General features: G+C 38.8%; 1 long non-coding RNA gene across 1 annotated transcript; it reads left to right on the top strand.

Moving 5' to 3' along the window:
• Positions 1–87: 87 nt before the first annotated feature.
• On the top strand, positions 88–25,991 carry LOC138107187 (uncharacterized). The gene is made up of 7 exons (XR_011149294.1): positions 88–363; positions 6,420–6,519; positions 13,138–13,212; positions 17,797–17,918; positions 19,339–19,442; positions 23,760–23,929; positions 25,022–25,991. It is a non-coding gene; the product is annotated as an uncharacterized lncRNA (long non-coding RNA).
• Positions 25,992–27,777: the final 1,786 nt, after the last annotated feature.

Consider the following 27,777-nt stretch of genomic DNA (forward strand, 5'->3'; position numbering starts at 1 on the left):
CTAACAAAGCCCGGTTAGCAAAGCTTGTTTACGGGCAGCGCGGACTCCCTGCAGACGCCGTATTTCGCGGTGCCCTGTGCAGGGGCCGAGCCGCCCCTTCGGTGCTGTCACCGGGAGCGGGGAGGCTCGGGCTGCAGCTCACCGCGAGCAGCGCTGCGAGGGCAAGGCCCGGCTGCGGGGGGCACTGGCAGCTCCTTCGGGGCGCTTCAGAAAATGAAGGGCCTGCGAGGAGCACCATGAAGAAGGTCCCGCAGATATTTGAGAGTTTGTCCAGCCTTAATCCATGTCTAAGCTCAACTATTCTGATGCTCTTGCTAGTTTCAACTGCCATAAGGGAGTAGGAGCTTACTTTTGCACTTTTAGGTAACTTATACACGTTCAAGGTCTTTTTTTTTTTTTTTTTTTTATTTTTTTTTCCCTTCCTCTAGTGCTGTGCAGATTAGCCAGCTGCCTTAGCGCTTTGAGGTCTGCGACAGCGGGACGAGGATGGCCGGCCATAAACTGCGCTGTTGCCATTTCACTGGCCAGGTGCAGTGCGACCCGGGCTGAGCCGCGAGTGAGCGGATTAGCTTTGCAGTTCATCACAGCTCGTTCTGGCAAGCCGTAAGGGCGCACCTGTTAGTTCTTAAAAATGTAATGAAACCCTAGCCTCTTGAGGTAGCACGTTATTACCTTCAGAATGGCCTGTGGGTTAAGTAGTTGAAACATCAGTGTGTGTGTGTAGTATGAGGAGCGTGCTGTGCTTGTATTGCTGTTCGAATTACTGTCCTGACTATTTCTATTTATTTAGGCCATGAAAATCTTAGGGCGCTGGTTAAATGTAGACTAACAAACAGCATGTTGTTTTGCCCCTTTAGTATGCAGCTGTATTTTTAATGTATCTGAAAGTGTTCTGCAGTGAGTCCAAGAAGTAAGGAGAAGGAAAAAAATCTGATAGTTGGGGAAATGAATAAATTGCAGGGCAGGAAGGGATGAAAGGTATATCTAAATTTTCTATACTGTCAGTTGCCCAGCTGAAGAATACAAAATCTCAGCAATGTAGTGCCAAAATGAACAAGTCAGTATTGTTGGTGTTTAGTAGCTAAGACACACCTTTCTTTTCCTGTCACTTTCAGTATACAAAAATAATTGTGATATTTGAGCCATTAAGGCTCTTTTTTTTTATTAGCTTGGAAGGAAAATGTACTTGTTATTATTATAGGACATAATTTCTCATTAATTATGCTTATTTGCAATATTTTAATTTATCTTGCCATCTTTCATGAGCAGTATCATTTTTTGAGGGTTATTATACGTGAAGAGGTACTAAACAAAGGTGCATCAGTGGTGTGCATCTTTGCACAAACTCTTCTGCACAGTTATGGCAACAAATCACGATCAATTTTTTTTAAAGCTTATGAATTGTCATTCCCTGCCTCTGAGTTACAAGGTTGGAGGTACAAGGTTTCTTTGTGCCAACAAATAAAGCTTGATGCCAGAAACAAAACGAAGAATAAAATATCACACCGTGCAAAAATATTACTCAAGGTTTGGAGGATTTTGTGTGTTGTTTTTTTGGGTTTTTTTTAAAAGAGAAACAGTCAAGGCATAAGATTTATCCTTTTTTTTCTGTCAGGAATCAAACAAAGAGCTAACTTTATCTTCCCCTGAACAGAGAGGACTACAGGGCTGGCTTCAAGGGAAAGGCTAATATTTTTTTTAAAAAGGGACAAAATAGACAGCTACATAGAAACTTGTGAGAGAATAGGAGCTCTGAACAAATATAAATTGAAAAGTGCTGTGTTACAATTTGAATGACAACAAATTTACTGTAATAACTTCTGTTTATACCCAAGGAAAATGTTTTCTTGGGCTGTTTTTGAGGTGTATTAATTATATTGAATATTAATTATATTAAATGACATTTATTGATTAATGAAATTTAATTAAATTTAAAAAAACCAAAACTCAGTCCCACAGCAAAAAACTCTTCATACTGTAGTGGGTCTGAATCAAGTTCTCAGACTTGGCCAGTAGATGATTCTATTGTTTCTGGGAGTTTTCTGTTGTTAGAGGAATAAGAGTCCCCTTCCCTGCCAGTTTTGCCTTCTACCTAAAGGAGGGGAAGGATGAAACATGCTGGAGTAAGAACTAGAAGAGGGTTATAACTGTTTTCCTGGGCCAAAGCTGTAAAGCGTGTGAAGCAGAAAGATGTAGCCCATGGAAATCATGGCTACTCCAAAAACCTAGCCTTACTATCTGAAAGGGGTCTTCTGAATGAATTAATAGTATGTTAATAACTGTAGAAGATTATAGGCAATATGGAAATACGTTGCAAATTTTGTTAAACTAACATGTGCTTAAGTTCTAATGGTTATGGTGTTTTACAAGTCTTTCACTGCTAACATGTAACATCTCCAAAAGGAATTTATTACATTTCACAGCCTTTATAAAATGTGATCCCACACCCTTAAAAACATATTCTGTTGCAATTGCTTCTCTTTTTATTTATTTAATTTTTTTTTGTCTTAATGAAATAAATGGACTACATTGTGACTTAAATGTGAAATAAATATTGAAATGTAAATATGTGGCCATATTTAAGTTTTTCAAAGAAGGTAAATGTTAAGTGTGAGCTTTGTTTTGTTCCTTAGGATAGGCCCTTGATCGAAGTGCTTGCTGGCTGGGTTCTGTTCTCTCACACTGACTCTACTCAGAAAAAAACAGAAGACTTTAATTTACTTGCAAGCATTTTGATACTTTTTCTCATTTAAAATGGCTTTGCACTTTAAAATTGACTTTAGCTGAAAGCAGTATGTTGCAGAGTAATTTTTATGTTCAGCATGTGTACATATATAACATCCAGGAACGCTGCTACAGCTGTATATGCAGAGCTAAGGCTCCTGCACCTGATATTGAAAAATAGTTTTCAGGTATTGTACAGTTACTGTTGGATTTTTTAGTAGGTGAGTTAATCCACAGATGTTTCATTGGTGATTACAAAGAGTTATGTCTGTTTCCTAATTGATTAGATTACTATATGATTATTATGATCATATAACTATCTAATTATTATATATCTAGATGATTTTGACAGAAGCAGGGATTTTGGCGTGGAAATAAAAATATCAGCTATTTGAAACTTTCCACATCCCCCCTTTATTTCTTTTTCAGTATCGTGGCATTGCCATCATCACCATATCAGAGGATGGCATAATTGAGGGCTGGTATTCTACATTTGTTTTTGTCATTATTGAGTGTTAAAATTAAGTGCTGAATTTGACTCCTTTGTCTATTTCTTCCCTCTCCTACCCTTCTTCCAGGGCTCAAGGGTCTGTTTTGTAGACCTTCACGCCAGTTACTGTGGTCTGATAAAAACAAAGCTGTCCTCTAATTTGCAGCTGGTTTCATATATTGGAACTCAATGGCAGCACTTTGACATAGAACTAGTATTTTTATGTTTCTGCTTTCAGTATACATCTTGGCATCATTTATTATGAAAAGTTCTTGTCAAGAGCTGTCTGCACAACTGCCACAGTAGAGGTAGGAAGTGCCACAGAAATTGCTATTCAGGCACACAACCTAGTGGTCCATTTATCATGCAAAGCTAGTCATACTCTCACCAAGGCAAACAAAAAAATGTATTTCCATTCCTACTTTTTAGTTGAACCGTTGAGTCTTTAGCAAATGATCAACTTTCAAAATATGTAGATTTTGAAAAGTTGTTTTCTCCCAGTCAGAAGTATGTTCTGGGGTGCATTCTTCTGTTCCTTAAAAGAAAAAAAAAAGACCCCTGGCTAGGCTGCAACAATAATATTGTGCATCATAGGTATGATTTAGTGTGGAGTTGGGTAAGGGAAATCAGTCTGCAAGAGAAAAGCAAACATGAGTACTGTCTGGCAACATGGGATCTTCACCCAATGTTTTTAGTTACCAGAACAAGGTAAACAAGTAATAAATAAACAGATCATGTTCTTTTTGGCCTGAGAGATCATCAGTGTTTAGGGTCTTGTGAGACAATTTTGCTAGCAGGAGCCAGATATTTACTGCATGCCATCCAATTTGTTTAAAAAGAAATGAAGGCTCTGTCTATGGACAACAGGAGGCAGTTCCCTTCTTCAGGAATCGGAGCCTGCACCTATCCAACAAGCTGCCAAAACAAATCCAGGCTTGGCTATGTTTCTGGTGCCTGTGTGTTTCTCCTGCTTGTTCTTTGTAGCAGGAACTATTTCTAGTCATTTGGATGTCCACTCAGCTGCTTCATCTGCAGGCACCTTCCAGGCAAGCTCCTTGGCCCATCTTGTTCAGCCTGCTGTAGCCTGGAGGGATGTTCCTTGACGCAGAACTCCCCAAAGAGTTCCACAAATGTGCTCAGGGCTTAGCAAAATCATGCTAACAGTATTCTCAGTAGATAGTGAAGCTGCTTTCTATTAATATGTGGGCTAGTGGTGTCTGCCTTTTATTCAATGTGTTGGTGTGACTGGTTTCACATGGGTTTGACAGTTGCTAGCAGAGCTGCTTTATGTATCAGACAGTATTTCAAACATTCCCTTCCTGGTAATGAACTCACCTGAGCATGGGAGATCTTCTGCAGAAGATTAAAGTGGCTGTGGAAGGGTTTGGCTCCATTGGGAATGAAAGATCCTTCATCAATAGAATCTGTTTATGTTGGTTACACCTCATGATTTTGTTGTGTTTTGATATTTCTCTCAAGGACCAGTGTTCTTGCATATATGTTACTGAATATGAATCTCAGGTTCTTGTTGCTTTAAAAGGACATAGGCACTATAAATGGAGAAAAAATCTGTGAAAACATGAACCTTAAAATCCAGACATGCATGAAAATACTCCCAAGATTTCTATTTTAAAACTCTTACATTTTTCATCCAATTTTTTAAGTTCTGATTTATGACATAGAAATTCTTGAAATTAATAGGAACGTTCTAGTGAGGTTTCTGCACTGGAGTTCCTAAGTGAGTGTGCACAGAGCTGTGCTGCCCCTTTCTTCTTTCATGTGTACGTGAATCGAGCATATTGAACATGCCACTCTCAAATAACATAGCTGTGCTAGCAAACTCTCGTTTTCTCTGTAGAAATACAGTCTATCCAACTGAAGCATCTTGTGCCAATGTGGAGCACTTTGCCAGTATAAATTGGAAATCTGAAAGAGAGCTTTGCTCATATAAATATGTTGGCAAGACTTGATACAGTCACAACAAAATCTACATTTGCTTTCTTAATGCTAAAATCTGGTTTTGGTTACATTACTGTCAGTCTAGAGTAACTCTCTGGTTGACCCAAAGGTAAGCTGAAGGCAAAAAAAGAGTCTTTTGGACTCACAGTCTTGTGATACTACTGGAACATGGAAATGGCAGAAGGTGCTTTTTTAATATGCAAGTAGAAAGTATCTGTATGCACAGTGGTTTTGGTTAACTTGCCTCTTCTGAGCCTGAGCAGGTAAAATGTAGACATTTATATGAACACTGGAAACATGTAACACAGAACTCCCGGACAGAACTGTTTGTTGCTTTTTTCCTGCTTTCATACCAGTGGGACTTTGTATGGCTTCCACATTTTGGCTGTTATTTGTTGAGATTGGGGCGTAGGAGCAAGCAATTTTTTGTGCCAATTTGCATGATGCCATAAAGCAGCGTTTTCCTTTTTTTCAACACTTATTAGCTCAGCTCCTCAGCTGTGCAGCACCACACCCTGGGGTGAATCTTATAGAGGGATAATTCTGACAGGTTTATATTGGCCTAAATTTATAGCATTTCATTTGGGAAAATTGATATTTTGTTCACATTTCCAGTACAGTGTTGTGACTATTTGACAAGCCGAACCACCAAGACCTTTGGAAGACTGGACATCAGAGGATACCCTAAAGATACAATCCACTTTCAGACAGTGCATTAACAGAAACCCCCTTTCTTTAAATTGAATGTGCTACATTTTAAATTATTTTAGTGTCACTGCACCAAGTTCTTCCAAAACAGTGGTGCAACTTGTTTATACATAAATATGTATATAATACTGAGGTAGGATGAAAAGTGTAATGGTGTACTCCTGGTTTTTAAGGTAGTGTTTATGGTGCCTTAGAGTCAAACACTCTGGTGATGCTTTTTCATCATAGACCAGAGGTGGCAGAAGGACATGCACTATGCATCAACACATTTTTCCTACAGATGATTTTATGCTTGAATACAAAAGCAGTGTGCAGAATGACTATGATATATACATTTATAACGTTTTATTTAATTTCATAAAATGAAATATGTCCCCAAAAATTTAGTTCTGTAACCTCTGATAACAAGTTCTGGATGTACAGTTTTTTCAGTGTGCTGAGGATAAAATCTGTGGCTGGTCCTTACTGTTTTGTTTAGTTGGACTTTAAGGACCTATGTATCTTTTTCTGAGTCTGTAACATTGTCCCTTTTCTGTAGTCAGTACAGGCAGTGAGTCTTCTCTGTGGTGTGTAAAGGATCCTGCTTTCAGCTACGCCCATGGGCTCAGCTATATCCATCTGAAATCTGGACGTCTCAGGTGAGTTCAAGCACATCCTAAGTTTCTGCTTTGGTTTTGTATTGTTGGATTCCAGGTCATGGGCATATCATTATTAGCAGGCCACTGAAAATTATGTCACTCAGAAGTCTGATTGGGTCCCAGTTTGGATCTGTAAACCCTCTTGGTTGGTGTGTGGTGGCTGAGTGGCCACAAAATAGTTAAGAGCCAGTTCTGTCATATCTGAAATGTACCTACGTTTTTCAAATCAGCACCATCAAGCTAGCAATAACAAGGATTTGTTTTGTTTCCTGCAGTAGAGGAACTATGGAATTGGAGTATGAAAAATATGAACAGGTCACCGTAGAAGGGTTATCCAGCAGGTGTTGGATCAGCTCTAAACACATCTAGCTGTAGGGCAGACTTTCCATTACTTATCTGAATGAATTCTCACATGTGAAATCTGCAAAATCAGCCACCTCTGGATAACTGAATGACTCCATTCTAAGTCAATTAACACAGAGAGAATTATGTAGGAATTTAAATAATTAGATTTTCAGACAATGGGAAACATTGTAGGTTGTGTTTGCATAACATAATCCTTGTTTTCAGAAACAATTGCAAAGGGACCTAGGCATGCAGTATATGAAAAAATCTGGTGCAAAGTGTTCTGTGTTGTATGGGTGCAGATTGCTCACTGTTCTCTTGAAATGTGGACTGTATTAAATACCTGTGAATTACAATAAAATTTGATATATACATGACATTAGAACCACATTGGTTTATAAGAACTGACTCAGAAATAATGAAATGTTCTCATTAAGAAGTTCCTTTTTTGGGTTTCTGTGTTTTCCGTCAGGCAAAATTTAGCCAATATTTTCAAATTAATTGTGTATTCTTTCAGATTCAAAGGGAATTACTCAGTTGAATAAATCCTGCTGTAAGTAGATCCTGTCCAAATGAAAGCCAGTATTACGTGAGAACAGTTACTTTTCATTGTTCTTTGCCTAAACCATGGGATGTTGGGAAGTTCTGAGTGTTTGAATATGCTAATTATTCTTCCCTTTGGTCTGTGGTAGATGCTGTTTTACTATATAAATTGGCTCAGGAATCTGCATGTTTTTGTGATGTGCTAGTTGCCATCTGCTTTGGAGATATTCCCATGCATTTCTGTTGATGCAACAGCTATAGTGTTTTCAAATGTTGATACTATGAAAATGTAATGTGATTGGGCTTGGACAGGTGCCTTAAACAGACCACCCATCATATTTACTTTGCTGCCAGTCAGAGCAGGCAAACTCTTGGGTGAAATGTTACAGTTCTTTGAACATCCCAGACAGATAGTGAATAATTTGTGACTCATATTCAAAGAGATTTTGATAGTCCTGAAAAAAGTCCTGCTTGACTAAATCCACCATTAGGATCCAAATTTTCAAAGCTAACTATTTAGTTTGATTTGATTTGATTATTCAGTTTCATAATTATTTTAACAGAACAGTTCAAGTCAGATGCCTTTTTTTTTGTGGTAGAGGAAAAAAAACTTGTGAAAGAGTAAGATGGAACAGTATAAATTGATTAATATTATTACTCTAAGTCAAATGCGGAGCAAGGAGCTCTCTTTATACAATGACTGGATTTGGTGTACAAGGTACATCAAAGATTCTGTATATATATGTATATAAACAAGAATGGTTAATGTGGACACGGATGCTTAGCTAAGACGTGCACACTGAATATTTTTATTTATATATTTTTATGTTACGAACATAGTTGAAAATCACTGGGTTTAAATCCAGTAAGAACATTTTACCACTGCCAGTTCTAGGAAAATAGCAAAGTCAGGGTTGAAGCCACTAATACAAAGTACATACACAACAATACACACTCATGCGTGCCGTAACCTGTTTAATGTCTTGGTTTTACCTTAATGGTAAACAGAAGCAAAAACTTTAAGCCTTAACTTTTCGAGCATTAGTGACTGGAAGTGACTGATGGAAAATACTTGTAGAAATACAGGGTAGAATACTGGTAGTTGAAGGAGATTGAAATATGAGAGATCACAGTGAAATAGAGTTTTGTCATCACAGATCTGAAAAATTATCTAATATTGGATACAAAAAAAATGTATTTCACAACAGGAATGTTTCTTATGGTAACTGATATCACAGTTACCAGAAATGGAATGGCACATAGGGAAAAAAAAAAAGTTGAGTGAAAACTAACATAGCAGACAGACAGGATCTTGTTCTCTGAAAGGTTAGATGCAATTAAAAGTAATTCACATAAATTAAGGCACTGGAAGATCGGCATAAATGAGAAGAGGATTTGTGCATGGTCACTCCAGCAAAAATATGAGCCTTGGAGTTTAATTTTGAGGGGACCTTATAAAAAGAGCATGTTTCTTTTCACACGAATGGTCAAAAATTATTCTTAAAAAGAAAAAAGTGTGTTGTAGAAAAGGGATTGTCTATGAAGATTCTCAGAAGGAGCAAGTGAATCTTTAAAGAGCCTCAGAACTGTAGCCACGTTTTGAACTTCATATTGGCTGGTGTTGTGCCAGACAGGAAGAGAAGACTTAGGTGTGGTTGTTTTTTTTCTGAAAAAGAGATAGTGTTGACAATTATTAATAGGAAAAATTAAATCTCAAGAGAGGATGGCCTAATGGCAGAGCTATTAGCTACATCCAAAAAGATGGTCTCACATCCTTGCTGAAACGTTCAAATTACATGAGAACACAGTGTGCTTTCCCAGATGGGTGAAAGAGAAACAATCATCTCTGCCTTTAAAAATGATGACAGAAATAGCTGAGAAAATTATACCTCAATTATCTTGATCGATCTTGTAATAAACTCCACACACAATCTATCTGTCTTTTCTAGGAAAAAGGTCAGGAAGAAAAAATATGCCTTTTTTTTTTTTAAGAAGAGGACCAAGATGAACTTGGGGTGAAGTTTTTTTCACATGAGTTTCTATTTATTAGAGATACTGTGGAAGCAGATGTGGCTGTTATAAAATTTTAAGCTAAGCAAAAGTTCAGTACAGGATCAAGTAAGAGATTTTTTCATATTCTTGTCCAGTAATGAATAAAATCAGTATTTTGTGGTGAAGAGTCACATCCAAAATACTGCAGTAACATCTTGCACAAGCAAATACTGATTTACAATTGCTCAAACTCTGGTTTGAATGTGTAAGGATTTCAGTTTAGTTTTGGTTACTAATCATCATGTGGCTTTTATATTACATTTTATGCTATTCAAATGCAAAGAATGAAAAAGTCCTGAGGCCCATAAGGTGGTGCAAGCATTTATCATCTATACTCATCGGTACAGTTGTGTAGGCAAGACTGGTGCAACTCAGATTCTGGTGTATTTTGTACACATATTATGTACACATAACACAGTGACTCTGAGTGCAAATTTCTCTTGTACTTCACTTAAAGAAGTGTAGTGTAAGTTTTGAACTCTTTGTAATTTTGTCATAGGTGGTTGGTAGTAATTAGTTTATGAGTAGAGAAGTGGTCTGGAGACCTTCGGTGTGAAGACAGTGCTCTTCTCATGAAACAGGTGAATTGAAAAAATACTCCAGGAAAGTAAATAAGGAATTCTAAGTACTGAAAGAATTTTACAAACCAGGTAAAAGCTGCAGAATGAGAACGAAGTGCCCTGTTATATCTCATCTAAATTGATGTTATAAGCAATGAGCTTGAGAAGATAGGATTTCACAGCAATGGAACATGGAAAAAATACCTTTCTCACATCATCACTTTTGCTTACTTTTGTTCCATGAGATCATGTGTGAACTTAACTCTACTGACTGGATACAGAAATTAAAGATTTAAATGTAATCTTTCTTTTTCAGCAGAATGGGCTGTGAGACATTTCTGCAGAAAAGTACTGGAAACACTTTTCTCTCTCACCCTGATTCAATTAGCTCAGAATGCTGAAATTAGATTCTATTGTCCTGAAATGGGTAACTGAGAGATACAGAGTAGGGGTCTCAGAGTACATGAAATCACTGTGTGTTATTCTTTTGAGCTAAAACAACTAAAGTCCCATTGGATAGGTTATGGAGTGACATTCTCTACTCTTCTCTGTCATGGTCACTGCCATTCCATATGGGAACTATCTGAAAAACTAAATGGGACTGTTTGGCAAAGGTTTTTTTTGATGATTCTCTTACATTGTATGACCCTTTGTAATTCTGAACTTCAGGTTTAGAAAGGCTCCAAAAATGTAGGCCATTATTAAATTATTACTCTTTTGAATCAGCTGAAGTGTTCAATATTAGAGACTTTTTGATAAAAATGTAGGAGAGTTACTGTTTTAGACACCCTGATTTCCAAGTTTCGCCAGCACCTTTCAGCCTTTTGATACATGAAGATGGGCATGTAGATTTACTAAAGCTTTCCATTTTACTATGTTTTATTAAGGGAAAAGCCAGAGAACTGAGTGATGCTCAAATTCTCTGCTGCCTTCTCTTGTTAAAAAGATGGGGGAGGAAGGGGGAAAGAAACAGAATGGACTGTGAGTCAAAACTGTAGGTTATGGGGAATAAAAGTATAACTTTTTGATATGGTTTTGTTTCATAGTGGAATAGAAAACACCTATTGATGTTTTTAATATAAAAGCAAAACCTTTGGTTAATGAAGTCCCACCCTCATATTTTATCAGAACAGGAAACCTGCAGTTTGCATGTCACCATGTACCAGAACATTTGATAACTCTACAAAGGGATCTGTTTTACCAAGCTGGTTCTGATCCATCTCTGACTGCAAATTATTTCCCCCTTTTAAAATTCCTAGTGATTATTTTTTCTCAATAATAGTGTTGTTATATCTGTTTCCTAAGGGTATCCAGGTGTTTTCGCTGGAATAGTGCGATTTTGAGAGATTTCTTTTCAGCGTGCCAAATTCACTGAATTAATCACTGTGGGTGAACGTGGCCCAGCACTGTCCAGCAGCATTAATGAGATGCAGCTTCTCAGTGGATGGTTTCCAAGCTGGCAGAGGGCAGTGGGGAGTGACAGCCATCACCATCTTCTACTGGTTTGGCTGCTGGACATGGGGCCAGAGCTGCAGCACACTCAGGCCAGAACACAGCCCAAACCCCCACATCCACAGTGGGCGGTAATCAGCATCTTCCAAGCAAAGCACTAATGAAACCCTGTTGCTTTTGCCCCAAGACACAGTCTGCTGAGAACAACAGGAAAATATCTTCTAAAGACTGCAAAAAAAAAAACTTGGGCCAAGGATTGTCCTGTGTGTAAACAGAGGGCTGTCATCCGGCATGTTTGGGCAGTATCTGAACATGTGAGTGCTGTGCCTCAGGGCAGAAATGAGGAGAACTGAGAGAGCGTTGAGCTGTTGAAGGAAAAAAGTCAAATATACTTCCATATTTGTAGTGATATTAAGGATTCAACATTCTTTTCAAAGGCTGTGTCAAAATGGATGTATATTGGGCACAGGGTACCTGTGCTTTTTCAGCTTGTCCTTGGAGAACTACACACTGAGCAAGTGTAAATCAGTGTGGCTCTAATAAAGCAATTGAGAACCAAGCTCGGAGAAAGGGCTAAGTTTCAAAACTAGGGACAGAACCGTTCCTTTTAAGGTTTTGGATTTGGGATTCAGAGCTAACTTTAAATAGAGCAAATTGGTTTTGAGAGGTCAGGGAGGTTTTTCAAACCAGGAAAGATTCTTGACAACAGTGGTCTTATTTCTGAAAGGTTATCATCCTTGCTGAGTGGTCAGGCATAATGTGTCAGTGCCAACATCTTCAGCAGTGATAGCTCATAGTGAGTAATCAGGGCTTGTTCCTACAGACCTTGTAAGTGTGTATATACCTAATTCCACTGTAAGCATCTGGCTTTGGCTTCAGATACTTCCTGTATCAGAAGAATGAATAAAGTAATGATAAATAATAATAATGAACAGTTGCCTTTTCAGTTGATTTTATTGCATATGCAGCCTGCTCACAGATGTGTCCAAGTGTCTTCATTTTCTTGTTATATTTATCTCATTCCTGCTTTTCAGTGGTTTATATTTTTATTTACAATACAAAAATACTTAGAACACTGTTACAATTTGTTTTTATTGTCCAGTGCCACCATTTATTCCAGGTGTTTGTTTATCTTTGTGAACTAGGTTCTTACTGGATTTTATTTGTGTTTATATTTAGAATACTTCTGCCACATTTCATGGCTGTTGGGCTTCTTGGATGGGAGGATGTTTAACCATATGCATCATTATCACTTCCTTCATTATTTTGTATACATCTATTAGGTCATCCTAAATGTTTTCAGTCTTCAATGAAAATATACTTAACACACAACAGGTGTGGAGCCAGATGGGGAGAGAAAGCTTGAAGGAAAAATACTGGTTATCCACTTCAGTGCAGGGTCTGTCTCCATCAAAGAGCACAAGCATATATTGATGCAAAGCAGGGGCAATTGCCTTCAGAGCTCACTCTCTCAGTAAATCCTCTGCAGAATTGCTTTGCTTTGGATGTCCATATGACAGAAGGGAGTCATGTAAAAGAAGAAAGTCTTCCAGGTCCAAAAATTCTGCATCACTGACTGTCTGTCATTCATAGCTCTTCACAGCCTGTTATGTTATACTGATATTTCAAATTTTCTTAATGCTTATGTTCATTTTTCCTTTCGCAGACACAAGGTGTAAACAAAATAAGTGGGAATTACCGAAGTGTTCCTGAGCTGCCTTGGGATTTCTCTGGAGTACGGGTTGTTAAATAATGTTGTAATGGCTTTATAGTGAGTGCCCTGCTATCTGGCATCAAACTGGGCTGAATTTTTCAAGTGATCAGAAAAGAGTGAGACCCATGATTCACAAATACCAGAAAGGCACCTTTAGGATCACTGTGGCCAGGTGAAATTTTGTAGGAGTTACATGCCTTCTCTTACAAGCATTGAAGCCTGAGCCAGCCCCATAATCACAATTGGGAGAAAAGGTGGAGAAATTGGTGTGCTTTGTCCTGCCTTTTCTGTCTTGTCATGTACCTGGTGCAGATGAGTGTCTGCCCATAAAAGAGTAAAGAGTTGCATTTCAGTTCCTGTAGGACTGGGCTCTGAATCAGGAACAGTAATATAATTCTTGTTTTTTCCCTCCTCCTCTATATTATTATTAGACTGTTTCCTTTGTCCCTGTTTCTCATTTTTTGTGCATTTTTAGGAGACCACTATTATATTTTCCTTTTTCTTTAATGTGAGTATGTCTAAAGAGCCCATTGTTGTCAGTTGAAATATTTATGTAGTTTAGCATTCAGTAATTCCATTTGCTCCTTTAATTTGATCCTTTAACTTACTTCTGCTTATTTTTACATACAGTGCCTCCAAATCCTCTGCACCAGATTTGTTTATCTTTTTTAAAAGCTTTCAGCTTTCTGCTTGTAAAACTCTTTGCATTTCATTCCTTACCTAACCGCAATGGCCTATGTTGCACTTTTCCCTGTTTAGATTGAAGTGGGAAGAATTTCAACTGCACTCTTTCCAACAGTTGCTTAAACATTTCCCACTTTTCCCCTAGTAGCTTTCCCACAGTTAGTAGAACCCCAATCAAAAGTACTTTCCACTCTTTTTGAAGTCAGCTACTTTATTTCTCTTAAGCTTTCTGGTAATATTTTTGTGCTCACCCTTGAAATTTCTCAGCCATCATACATGTTTGGAAAAAATGTTGTGTGTATGTGTGTGAGTAAATATGCACATGCATGCACACAGGCAACTATATTTAACCTTTTTTTTCCCCTTTCTTTCCTCATGTCAGCTTCCAAAGTTCTTCTATCTCACTGTTGTGTTTTGGGGTGGATTTTTTTTATAAACCACTGCACTATTTTTTTTAGTGTAGCTAGAACTATTAGTGGGATGGAGAGACATCTGATACAAGGCATTTGTCCAATCCCTGGGGATATCTGGCTAATTGGAGAACTTGGTGTGAGTTCTGGCAAGGGCCACCACCCCAGATGTTTTGGTGGTATGTAGGACAGGGAGAAAGGAGTGATGTTCAGCTAAGGAGGGAGTGACTGTAAACAGAAAACATTGGATTTGTTTTTCCTAAACAGATGAGAACTGTAGCTGCCTTTTAAGAGCATAAGTCAGAGAGTTACAGAAGGCTGCCTGGTGGATAGACTGTCTCAAAAGCCATTCCCTGAGTTACCTGTCACTGTCACACTGCCACTGCCCCACAGCTCCTCACCCCAAATTTCTGGAAGTCAAAAATGCCTATGCAAGATAAACACATTTGGTGCTTAATATTAACAGGAACTGTAAAAGCTTTAGCTGATCAACCCTTTCAAAATCCTTGGGCTTAATTGAGCTCTGCATGGCTCCAGTTTTATGCTGTTTTGGATCCAAGAATTTCCCTGGCATAAAAGAGGATGAATCAGGCACTTGAAGTATTGTTTAATGAACTGATTGTATAGAAAGGCCAACTGGAGCAGGGGCATGAGGTGGCTTGAGTAAAGATTTTCTGCTCTTGTGCTCATTCATCAAGGCCATGCTTCCACATCAAGGGCATGTAGTGGGTGGGATATGCAGTGTGGTCAAAGCCAAAAGCTGTGGGCTGTGGGCTAGCTCTTCAGCTGGTTTGAACTGGCACAGATCCCATGAAACCAAGTTTTAATTCATGGAGCAATTCCAGTTTTATACTCATTGGGGGAAATCTGGCCACTGGTTGTAGTTCCCAAACTTGTATAATATTTATTTATTTTCTCCACCCAGATAGCATCTCCAATGTAGCTTTATTTCCACATGACTGCTGTGCTGCACGTTTCTCTTTGAAAATCAGCCTCCAACAATACTTCTCTGCAATGAGTTATTCCTTGCTAATTTGGAAGTGTTGACCTGAGAACTAACTGGTTGTACATACAGGACTTCCAAACACCCTCTGAAAACCTGAGCAAAACTGCAGCAAGTAAATATATCTGCAATGGTAATAGGAAGGAAACACATTACGAAAAGAGGGATAGAAAGATGCTAGGACCAAATAAATAGAGGAACATGCCCCAGTGTATGAACCTGATGGAAGAGGCAAAGACCGGGTTCACTGAGTGTGGATGGATTTACCTGCTGGCATAAAACCTAATTATAGCTTTTTTTTTTTTGGTGTGTGTGTATGTGTTAAATAAACAAAATACAGTTGCAAAATAGTGTATGGCTAAACATACATGTGCTACATTTTGTTTCTCACGTAGCCTTTATTGCTAAGTATTAAATGAGTTGTGCTGCAACTGGATAAGGACTAGAGGTTTCTGTGTGAGAGGCATTTTGAAAGAGCTGCTTTGTGAAATGTTATAACTGCAGCATCCAGGTTTCTCTTGGAATATTATCAGATAATCAGCAGGTGTTTAAAAACTCCAATTATTTATTTCTTTATTTGGAGTTATGGAGTTTATTTTTCTTTTTTTTTTTTTTAAAGGCAATGTGGCAGTAACACTTCTTTTATAAGAGAAATAATGTCAACAGAAGGCTAAACAGCACGTGCCTGTAAAACATCTGCTCTGAGAAGCCACTTGAAAAATAACCACTCAGTAGCATGATAAGAAAACATCTGTGAAGCACTGTGAGGAATATTAGCAATGGGAGGAGGCAAGGAAGGACAAGTGAGGTTGGACCTAGATCAGGGAGAGACATCTACCAACTGGCAGCGCCTCTGTAACTTCTTGCATGACTTCATCTATATTTAACATTCTGATTTTGTTAGAAGCAGGAGGGATGTGGCAAGGGCAAAACTGAACAGGGTGACCATCATCTTATGATGCCTCAGCTCCCCTCCTCATCCAGTGGAGGTGTTGGGATGGGAGGGAGGAAGCACAGCCCTGGCCAGGCTTCGGGCAGGCAGTGCAGCACTTTGCATAACCAGACCCCAGAGATGTGTGCACATATAGCCCACTCCTTGTTTGCCTTTGTTGTGCTCTACATGTTGGATAAATCACACACCATTTTATTAGAAAAACACTGTTCTTATTAAAATTGTATATAAACAAGCCATCTGCGTCCACAAATCTATTTGAAGATTTTTTTCTTAACACTGGCAATTAGATTTCAAGGCACTTATGGAACACTTCTTTGATGAATACTGGGAGGATGACACATAGCAGTGTCTTAGCCATTAACCAGACATTTGGCTTTAATTGATGTGCAGATTATGCTCCCTTTTAAAAGTGAGATAGTTAGTGTTTGTTCAATTACACCAACACAGCTCCTCGGCAACTTTTAACAAAGAACACATACTACTGAGACATTTCCCACAACATACCATGGCCTCAAAATCCCATTGGTTCACTACAGAATAAACAGTCAGGAATTCCTGGAAATTAAAAAACAAAAACCACATGGACGGTAGGAGAAAATTAAATTAGTGACCCTAGGTAGAAGCAAGTCAGATTTTCAAGCATCCACTCTGTTTCCAATCTTATTTATTCCTCTTCTGGTATTAATCAACCTCTTAGATTTCCCTTTGGATCTGGCTTTTTCCATTACAAATCTACGGATAGTATGGAATGACAACTTCAATATACCATAGGTTGTATATTTTTCTTCTGAATAACACATGCAGAAGTTGATATGTGTGTGTACAGAGTACAGGTAAAGAGCTGAGTATAGATAGATGGGATGTATGTGTGTATGTAAAGAGGAGGTCAGATACTGCCAAACTGGTGGATCTGTTCCTTAGGAGATGCTCTTCCTACAGAAAGAAAAAATATCCAAACCATCTTTTATTGATGGTTACAGATGCTATTTCATGAAATAATTAATGAAATAAAAGTAACTATGTCTAAGAGCCAGGCATTGGACTTAGGTTGCTTTGTCACCCTGAACAAATAAAATTTGCTAATTTTTCAAAAAAAAAGGAGCAAATAAGTCCAGCTTATTCAAGGTGCTCTAACACCAACTAACAGGAATTCCCCCAGGAAAGCATTAAACACATCTTAATGAGTACAGTGTTTGAACATCTCCTAGTTCAGTGGACTTAACCATGGACCAGCATAACGAAGCACAGTTGTGTGAATCACGGCCTGAGTGCTCCATTGTAATTTGACTGCAGCCTTTAAAGAAAAAGGGCAGATACTTATGATTTGTTAAAAATCAGCCCTCTTTTAGTTGTCTCCAACTGGGAGAGCAAATGATAAGACAATAAAACAAGAATTTCTGGGGAAAAGAAATGTGTCTTTCTATGGAAAGCAAGTTAGATTGATCCTTTGTTGTTTTCACAGAAAAGTTTAGAATATTGTTCCCAAATTTTCTGTCTCTGATATGCACAACACACCAAGCACATGTTTTAAGACTCAGTTTGCAACCTGATCTGCTCAGGCAGACCTCCTGTTCCTGGGAGCTACTGATTTGTTTGGCCGTGTAATGGGGTGGAGACTGCCAGCAAGGAGAAGAACGACCCTTCATCTAAACTGAAGATGTAGACTCCTGCCATCTTCTAGGTAAAGAGATTTTCCATCTTCAGATGTTTTCCTTTTCTGCCTCCAGATGCTTTCATCTCTCTGATCTGCTGGTGATTGGTGAATATGGTGTTTTAGAGATGGTGTTTTGGTGTTTTGGATGGTGTTTTGGAGCATTTATGTGTTCTGAAGGTACAACGTGGCTGGAATAACATGTGCCTCTACAGTTTTACGGCTATGCCAGTTCAACTTAAGTTTTGAATAGACAAATTGACCCCTTACAAAGCTCTGTTTAAACTCTTACCTTGCTTCATACCTTTTTGTCAATTCAGTCTCTTGTGCAAGTTAAATAAGATTTAGGAGTGTTCAAACAACCGCCAGTTTAAATAAGTTTTTAAAAAATATGTATAGCTCAGCTGAGTAAGGTTTTGTTTAGCGTTAGGAACATAAGTAGTAAAATACAATAAGGATTACATGACCTTATCCCTACTTTCATCATTTCTGTGCTTCTTTCCATTCGTTCTGAAATGTTGAGTGTACAGGAGTGTGTACAGCTCCTGACACAGTAAGGAACAGCTGGTCCTTCAGCTTCCTGGTATGGCCAGAATGTACAGATATATATTTTGGTAATAAAGGGTTGAAAAGAAAATTTGACCTTAACTTTTAGAAGAGAGTTACTTGAAACTATTCCAAAGTTTACTAAACTTTTTGGAATCTAAATAACACTACTTGGTCAAGTTTGATTTTCTCCAGACTTGTTGCTTTGTCCTGTATTGATGATGAAAATTGTCTTCATCACCTGCAACATTCCCTGTTCTTCACAGGGATACAAAGGGAAGAAAAAAGACTCTAATGCTAATAAACACGCAAGCCATTTATTTAAATAGTTAGTAATCACTGTATAACGATTTACAAAAATTGCACATCCTCTGTTTAACTAAGGTTTTGCCTGTGATCATCATAATCAGTTCTGCCTGTTTGAAGAAATGCATGCTTGCACAGCTTGAAACATTTAAAACCTTTCAAGTCAGGCTTTGGCACCTCTGATGGTATTTACTGTGCTTATGACAGTTAATCATGTGAACTGAACTTTTTTCTCTTCCCTTTAAACTTGGTAGATTTAAGATTATCTTTTTTTTTCTCTCATATTATTTCTTCAAAGTTAAGTTTCCAGTGCGTGAAACTACTTGACCTGGAAAATAAACACAGCACCGCATATAGCACTGTGGGATAGCAAAAGAAATCTGACCTAACTAACAAAAGAGACACATCAAACAATGAGGGCCTGATTTTCCATGGTGCTTTTAGCAACAGTTTTAGAGTACCTGTGCACAGTGATGTGTCTGCAATTGTCTTCAATGTCCAGTACCCTCCATAAATGAGTTTTGAAAATCTGGTCCTTGAATCTTGAGTGACCTACCTTTAATTTCCTCAAAGTAATAAAGGTTGACGTATATTACAGACTTCAGTGGAAACAGCTGATGTTTACTCCCTCTGACAAAACCAGGCCCTGCAGACCAGAATCTGCTGCTGAACTGTGACTGGGCTCCTCTCACAACAGTGAAGGTGATTAATTTTATACCTGTGGACTCTTCCAGTGCTGCACTATCTTCTCGGTGATTTTTTTTTTTTTCCTAAAATTGAAGGACAATTTTTTTCCTATGATCTGTGTTGCTTCTTTTTCCTTTGGCTATGTGGCTTGAGAAGAGTCTGGCTCTGTCTCTTCTATGATCAGCCTTTCACAGGGAGCGGCAGACAGGAGTTAAATTACAATTTTAAACTCTTTTTCCTCCTGACCCTCTTGGTTTCTTTTACTTCTGTGCTCCAGGCTATGGTGTCTCTCCGTAGCATTCAGTGCAGTTCATCGATGTCTTTCTTGAATGGAGTAAGGAGCAAAAAGAGTACTCCAAATACACCCTGAAGAAAGCCAGATAGAGGTGCATGATTCCCAAAACTATATTTATTTTGTGTTATGATACTTACAAAATCATTCCATGTTTCATAGAATGGGATGTTCAGGTGATGTTCTCAAGCCACACTAGACATCCCCACTGGATGCAGGGGATCAGAGCAGGGATGCACATTTTAGCATTACTGATACTGTGTCCCATGTTTGAGCAAGTTGGGTATGATCCATGGAAACAGGGATCCTGAAGTAACAGAACTACCTTGTAGCCAATGTTACATTTGTGAACAGTATTGCTATTATCAGGCCTTTGGAGATCCTATCTCAGATCGTCTGTTGCCATTAGGCTTTCAAATATTAGTCAGGATCTGTCTGGACCAGGTATGAACTGGGAAGTGACCTCAAAGAGGAAGTTTGCATGAGCTCTGAATAATATGATCCAGGTCAGTTCTGCTCAATTACATAAAATAACCATTCAGCAATGGAGTAGCCATTAGTCATATTAAGATATTATAAAGATAATAGGTCATGATGCTTTCACATCGAGGAAGGCTGAAGAGTACAACAGAAGCTGAAGAACTATTGTAACTTTGTAAGTACTTGAGTAAAATTTGCATATGACTTCTCGTGGTCAATTGCAGGGCATAGGTTATGGAATAATTCAGTGGAACAGGTAAGTTATGCAAGAGATAATCAGGGCTTTAGGCTCAGGGTTAGTTTCTTAAAGGACTGCAGAGCAATATTCTCTCTTTAGACTATCAAAGTGTACTCTATTTTGATTCACAGTATAAATGCCCACAGAATGTTTGCATCATCAATATACCTTATTTTGTCAGAGACAAAAAATTAATATAATGCACTACAGAAATCACTGCTTTTCCCCTAAAAAAACAGCAGTTGCCTCAAGAAAGGGTCTATCCCCCTATCTAGACATCAGGCTCCAGTTTGAAGCTGGAGTAGGAGAGGATGGTATAGGTTGCCCCTCTTTAACTGTAGACATTCAGTGATTTCTTAAAATCAGATTCTCATAATGCTTCTCTTATCTTTGCTGCACCATTCTCTTCATGCTCTTATGGCAACTTGTCTTAGCTTTTTCTCTCTCCTTTGAATAATGCCTTGTATGGGGTCTGGCTTTGATGGGCACTCCCAGTTGCCACATCAATGCAAATTCTATTGTGAACATAGACGAGTGTTGCTAATAAATGATTACATAATATATTTGTGAAGTAGTTCAGTGTTTCAGCAGAGAAGCAAGTTAGAAGTGCCCAGTGTTAAAGCATAGGTATTGTGGCGCTCAAGAAAATGATTACTTCTAGCACCACTAGATTTGTTTTCCTGTTTTGTTTGTATTGGGTGTTTTTGATGCCATAAAAAAAATTCAGTTCAGATTTCATTTCAGAAGAGCATCAAAAGGTAACATTAAGTATTGGATACCTGCTTATCAATAGCTATTCTTTGTCTCCTGCAGACATTATATCAATTATAGAGAGATGGAATGTGGGTTGTACGAATTTTAGTGAGATGCTTGAAGTAAAAGCAACTCAAACAAGCGGATGTGTTGATGTGCATAAAAGAGGGCCATACTGCAACAAAATGTTCATGTGACCAAAACAATGACAGCACATGAACTGTAGTCAGGTTTGGTTTAGCCCTTTCTGATGGTGAGCTGTGCTTCTAGGTGATCAGAACAATGTTTTTGGGAACCAAGGTCGAGTGTTTGCAAAAGTCCTGACCAGCAGTTCTCCAGCAGAGTTATCATGCAGCAGGCTTTTCCTTAGGTGAAGTTTTCTTTACGTTCTCTTTTGAAAAATGAAGGGGAGCAGGAAGATCGTGATGACTGCTTTGCAATGAGATGTCATCCTGGACAAAAATTTGGAGGAGAAACATGAATGTGCTTTCAGAAGGGTGCTTACAGAACAGTGTCTTGGTTCCCAGTCTGTACACTGACAGAGTGACTAAGTACTGTGACATATCAAGGACATTTGTGATTTTCTAAAGGTAAATTAACATGATTTATGGGAATTTATAAGGAACTGGATAAATTAAGATATTTTTCATCTTGTCTCTTACCAACCTTGTAATTTTACCTCATTTAGATTTCGATTTTGTTAAATATCTCCCACAATGTTTCCAATATAAATCTTTTTAGAAGATTTATTGTTTCTTGAGAGGAGCTGGAGAACAGCAGTGTGTCCTTTATCATACCTTTACCTTTGCCTGAAACCCAGCTTTGCTTATTGCAATATTCCACATTATCACATATGCTTGGACACAAATAGACTACTTTCATGCAATAAAGATTAATGATAGACCTAACTTGCCAATTTAATAATCTCTGGGCCCTAAAAGGGTGTATTTCAGGGACCAAATTTCCCTCTTTAATTTTGTTTAGAGTTTAAGTTGTTGACACATATTAAGTAACTTCTAGAAGATTTGCCTGAAAATTTACTTAAGAGGCTGAACTCATATGTAGTCAGCATTTCTTCATCACACAGACATGCACTATTCATAATGTAAGTGACATTTGATTCACTCTTAACAACCTAATTATTTTCTTGCAAGGATGTATGTTAAACCAGACCCAGGGTCTGAAGATGTTTGCTGCATATGCACATCAAAACAAGGCCTCCTTTTTTTTTTCTGGGATCCACATTAGCCTACATTTTGAAGGGAAGTCTTTCATTTACAATGCTCTACAAACCTGTGAACTCAACGAAGTTCTTTTTTTTAATGCTTTCCTCTAAGTAAATAATGGGCTACCCCAGTGCTAGCTATAAGTGGCTGTGGGAGCTGAGCTGGCTTCTGCTGTGAAAAATGGATAGTCTACACTGATAAAAGAAATCCCACTTATTCCAGGAGGCTGAGGTGTGCCCTGAGGTGGAGCACCCAATTCTGCATTATTTATTTCTCACAGTCTCTGTAAGGGATCACAGCTGGAGTCTTGGTTAGTATCTATGATTTTTTAGATAACCAGTTTCCAATAATCTCAAACTGACCTCAGCCCAGGATATATTGTCCAAGTGCAAAGGTCCATAAACGACCTCTTCCTCTTAAACAGCTTTTTACTAGTAGCTAGAGCTGAGTAATTGGCCAGGCTGTCTGTTTCTTTTCCAATCTTCTCTAAGGAATCTTCTTGGTGATGGGATTTTTCCTAGTGAGTGATGCACAATCCTTCTGTGTGCAAAGATCTATAGCAGCCTTTTTATACCTGAAAAATATTTCAGCTGGGAAATATCCTTAAACCTTCTGCTTTTGGCTAAATGTGGTTTTAATCCTCAGTTTGGATACACAACAATGATAGTTGGCCATTGTCAGGATTTTCTTGGCTAATGCAGCTTCAGAAATAAACGAAACACTAAGGCACATCTGAAGGGGAAAAGTCTCAGCCTAGGCAAGGTAATTGATATTTTTCGTACATGTTATTGGTAAACATGATGGAATGGTGTTTGTGTATGAACTGGATTCCTCCTTTTCAGAGTCTGCCACATCTCAGTCCTAAGTTCACATACAGTTTAGATTTAGTGATAACTGGTAATGTATGCAGCAACTGGTTACTCTGTAAGTAGTATTAAATGGATATGAATCTGAGTGATCACTCTGGAAGGTGATCTGAGACTCTGGATCATTGAGGATGAAGGATTCTGTTCTGTTACCTGTGAGTATGTAAATGACACCATCTTAAAGCTACCCAAAATACCAGAGTACTCCTTTCGCTCATGACTCCTCAGTCCTTAGCAATCATCTGGGCTTGTTGGCAGAGTCCTGGGTCCTGTTTGGCATTGGCACTTGCCCATCAGAGTTAACCCATGGGCTCCTCAAGTGCATGGACTCACTGCAGTTGTATGACCTGCAGATGTGATGGCTTTGCTGTGGTTTTGGGAGCTTTTCCACTGCCCTGACAGAAATTTCTCTTTCAATCTTCACAGTGCCCATCCTGAATCTTGTCTCTTTTCCTTGTTCTGTACTTTAATTCTCAGAAGGCTGTCCTGGGAGGAAGGCTTTTGGATAGCTGAGGTTTGACTCAGTCCCCACTGGTTACTCAGATTACTTACCAGCAGTAGAGGCACTTTGCTTCATCTTCTCTTCTCTGCTACACCAAGAAAAAAAGACCTCATATTGTTCCACGGCTTTCAGGCAAGAGGATAAGGTAATACTGTTAAAACTATTGTAGATAGTGATTATGTCTTAATTTTATTGTTTTTCTAAGATTAAATCTTAGAAATTGGAGGGAGGTCCTGGAGTACGCAGCACTGTTGCCTGTTGTTTCTGCAAATTCCTTTTGTCACCTGTATTTGCTAATGTGCATGTTATATGGGATCTGTTTGCCTGAGTCAATAGTCTGAATTCTCATTCAGGAATGTTTGCAATTGGTCCCTTACTTTTCAGGCTGTTTCTTCCCTAGGGTTTGGGTAAAGACTTCATATTTCCTGTGAGCATTAATGTAGGTCAGGGCACATACATAACAGGAGAAAAATCTAGTGTTCAATATGGGACTAGGCTGAAATTAGGGAGCGCCACCCTGCAAGTTCACAGAGGACATCTGAGGAGGAGAGGTTTGACCGAGTGATTTCTATGAGGAAACCCCATATTTACTCAAGAATTGGTATTGTATGTGTGGAAGTGAGAAGTGTCCCTTCACCATTGATTCAACTTTCCATTTCTTGCTTTATAGTTAGGTTATAGCTTCACTGTACATCAGTTGTTGCCTTATTTCATGCTGTACAAGGCTCCTGCTGCATAAATAACACTGAAACAAGGAGAAGAAGCCAATACTTAACTGGGACATGTTCCTAACTTGGATAGAGATTAGAGCTTCTGTCTGATTGCATTTGATTGTCTTTTCCTTTTTCAGTGGTTGTGTCCTATCATTTTCTTTTGGTTTTTTTCAACAGTGGTATTTCCTACTTTTTACTACCTGAGTTTTGACCAAAGACTAATTTTCTGTATATTCTCATATATAGAAATCTGCATGTAGAGGTTTGGAACTCTACATGAATTCCCTCAGGAATCCTGAGATCCTTAAAGAAAAGGCAGTTCGGAAGTGAGGTGTTATCACATGTTTTTTCCCCCTCCTCACAGCATCATCTAACATCAGAAACATATGATTTGTTCCTATCACCAGAATTCTGTATTGGAAATACTAATAGCAGAGAAATTAAAAAAGAAAGAAGTTGAAAGTAAACTGCATTCCCTACCAACTCTGACAGCAACTTTTGAATTTTCTCATCTCCTTGAAAAGGTATCAAAATCTGAAGATGAAAATTAAAAGCAGTTTTGGCTGAGCAGCATTCATGTATCCTAGAAGTTCTGCAATTTTCTTGGAAAAATAAGGAGATTTAAAGCTAAGATTCAACCACCTAACTTTTGACCCATGACTAATGCCTAGAGAGAAGCCTAGTCACTCTGAGCTTCATTTCCAAGCAGTCAGAAGAGATGTAGCATGGATTTGGCTGAAGGGAGGAGAGTGCAGTTTCCTTTCAGATATGCTTCAGTGTTTCATAAAGGGCCAGCTGGGATATTTGGAACTGAACCCGTCAATGCTACCGTAATAGGAGTTTAGCCAGAGTGAGCACTGCATCTTCAGGCCCTTCTAGGTTATAATCCCCTGCTTCATAACACTGGTTCTTCAGAAAAATAGCCTGGAATGTTGTCTAAAACACAGCACTGAATCCCAGCAGTAGTCTCCATCGCATTTATATTCGCGCGTCCCTTCTCGAAATGCCTCCAACCTCATCTCCATTGCTCGTAGGCTCTGGCTTGTGTTCATGAAAATATGCCTGGAATATAACTCCTTCTTAAAGTACTCCGTGCAAAAGCTACTTGGAGGTCTCTCTTCCAAGGATCAAATTCAGAGGATTTCCAAACTGTGACCACAGATTGTGTCAGTTTTCTGTAAGAAATACAGTACTTCATTATTGCCACAGGGGGTACTGTTGGCTTAATTTTGTGCTTGAGTCACTGCTGCTGAAATTATTAAGTTAATGATTTATGCTCCTATGATACAACAATCTCTAGTGTTTAAATTGGTTACTATGTTTTGTTTACTGTTTATAACTACCACAGTTGTTTTAAATGCCACTAAAACTACTTGCCAGCTTGTATGGTTTATTTTTCCCCTGCAGATTTTTACAAACCACTTATTGATATAGTGGGGGGAAAAAAAATCTGTAGTGATTTATGCTTGAAAAAAAAAATCCCAAGAGCTATGAATTAACCACTGTTCTGCTATATAGAAAAAAATAACACCCTAGTGACACTGAACAATGGATGTCAAAACCTACTTATTCTAGCACTTGCTTCTGGTTTTATCATAGTGGAAAATTTGAGTGCTTTTTTTCTTTCTTTTTCTTTGAATACTATGACTGCATCAGTTTTGGACTATGAGCTCACTAGTTTTTCCCCAGGGTTCCTCCTCATCATGCCATGTTAAGTACTTGATTCACTTAAACAGACTAATGTTAGCAAAGGTGGAAAAAATGTCCCAGAATTCACTGCTTGACAGAAGGTTAGCTCATTTAGCTCCTGGTGCACACAGAAAATTTGAGAGGCTGATTTACAGCTTCAAGAAAATCATCTGATAACAAACTCAGGTAGACTCTGTGCCTCTGTGGCTTTAAAGAAAAGAAGCACTTTCTGTTTTCCACTGGAAAAAGTGCAAAGTGGTGGGGTCACAGCTGAACCGTGTAGGGCAGGACGAGGCGGTTCCACCAGTGCGTCACAGCAGCTGCATGACTGTGGGCACTTTCCTTTGCCCCTCTGGGTGGAATTGTGGTCACAGTAAAGCACAAAAAACTGTGTCTGACATCACAGCTTAGACCTCCTTTTCGGCAGCTCTAGTGCCCATTTTGCGTTTGTCTCCTTTTTGTGTGCCTCCTGAGCCACTGCTTCCACATGCCTAGCCAATTACTTCCTGGTGGGTTTGTGATCAAAACTAGAAGCTAAGTGGGTTTGTGATCAAAACTAGAAGCTAAGTGGGCGTATGGCAATATGTAAAATGCACAGGACAACCATTATAGATAGCTGGAATCACAAATTCCACCGACCCGCTCCATCTCCATAGATACACAGACTGGATCAACATCTGAACTGCTTTTCATTCAGCAAGGAGGTCATGCTGCTGTTCCACCCCTCAGCCTTCAGTGCTTCAGCCATTGGCCTGGTTCCCAGCAACTTCAGGCTGTCCAGACAGGCAAAAACTGGATGGAGTTGATTAGGTGATGCTGTCGGAGACATCCCAGCAGCATTACCAGACCCCCCCTTTATGCCCCAACATGTGGGTTGTGATTTTCCCACTGTTGGGATCTCTTGAATCTAATACCCTTAGACCAGCCTAAAATGCTCAAACACAAGAAGGAGTGATGAGCTTGAGACTTTCAAGTAGAAGAGAGATGCTGACAATGTAGAAAATCAGGCACAAGTGCCTTTAAGACCAAAAAGAACAGGATGCCACTTCTATACTACAATATAATGTAAACCCGAGTACTTTTAGCTAATAAAGGCAAAACAGGGCTCAGGTATTTCTGTCCCAGTTTCCCAGCAGAGGAGTGGCACAGATCCTGTGCACAAGAGAATTGGAGCATTTGGGGTCCATCTGACTCACTACATGAAGCAATACATCCACCTGGTGATCTGCACATACACTCGCCTGGGGCTGCTGTACATCTGGCAGCCAGAGAGCTACCTTTTCTCTGGGCTCACTTATCCAGACAAATGGGAAAAATTATCTTTTACTACCCAGAGAACATTTCCAGGCAGAAGGAGAAGGATATATTCTGGGAAACCCAAAATATTTAGTACCCCCAGCTAGTGACACAACCTCTTGTTAAGTGTGGCCTCTCACAAATTCGTGTGATGGTTTCATTAAGTGACAGCATGCAAGCAATTGTGAAGTCCTGAAATCCACAACAGAAAAGCTTGGAGCTCTACTATAAATGAATGTAGGCTTAAGTTAAGTTTTAGGTATGTTTTCACATGCCTGCCATGATCTTTCTGTGG

This window comes from Aphelocoma coerulescens, chromosome 3 (assembly GCF_041296385.1).
Source record: "Aphelocoma coerulescens isolate FSJ_1873_10779 chromosome 3, UR_Acoe_1.0, whole genome shotgun sequence".
In the NCBI taxonomy this organism is placed as follows: domain Eukaryota; kingdom Metazoa; phylum Chordata; class Aves; order Passeriformes; family Corvidae; genus Aphelocoma; species Aphelocoma coerulescens.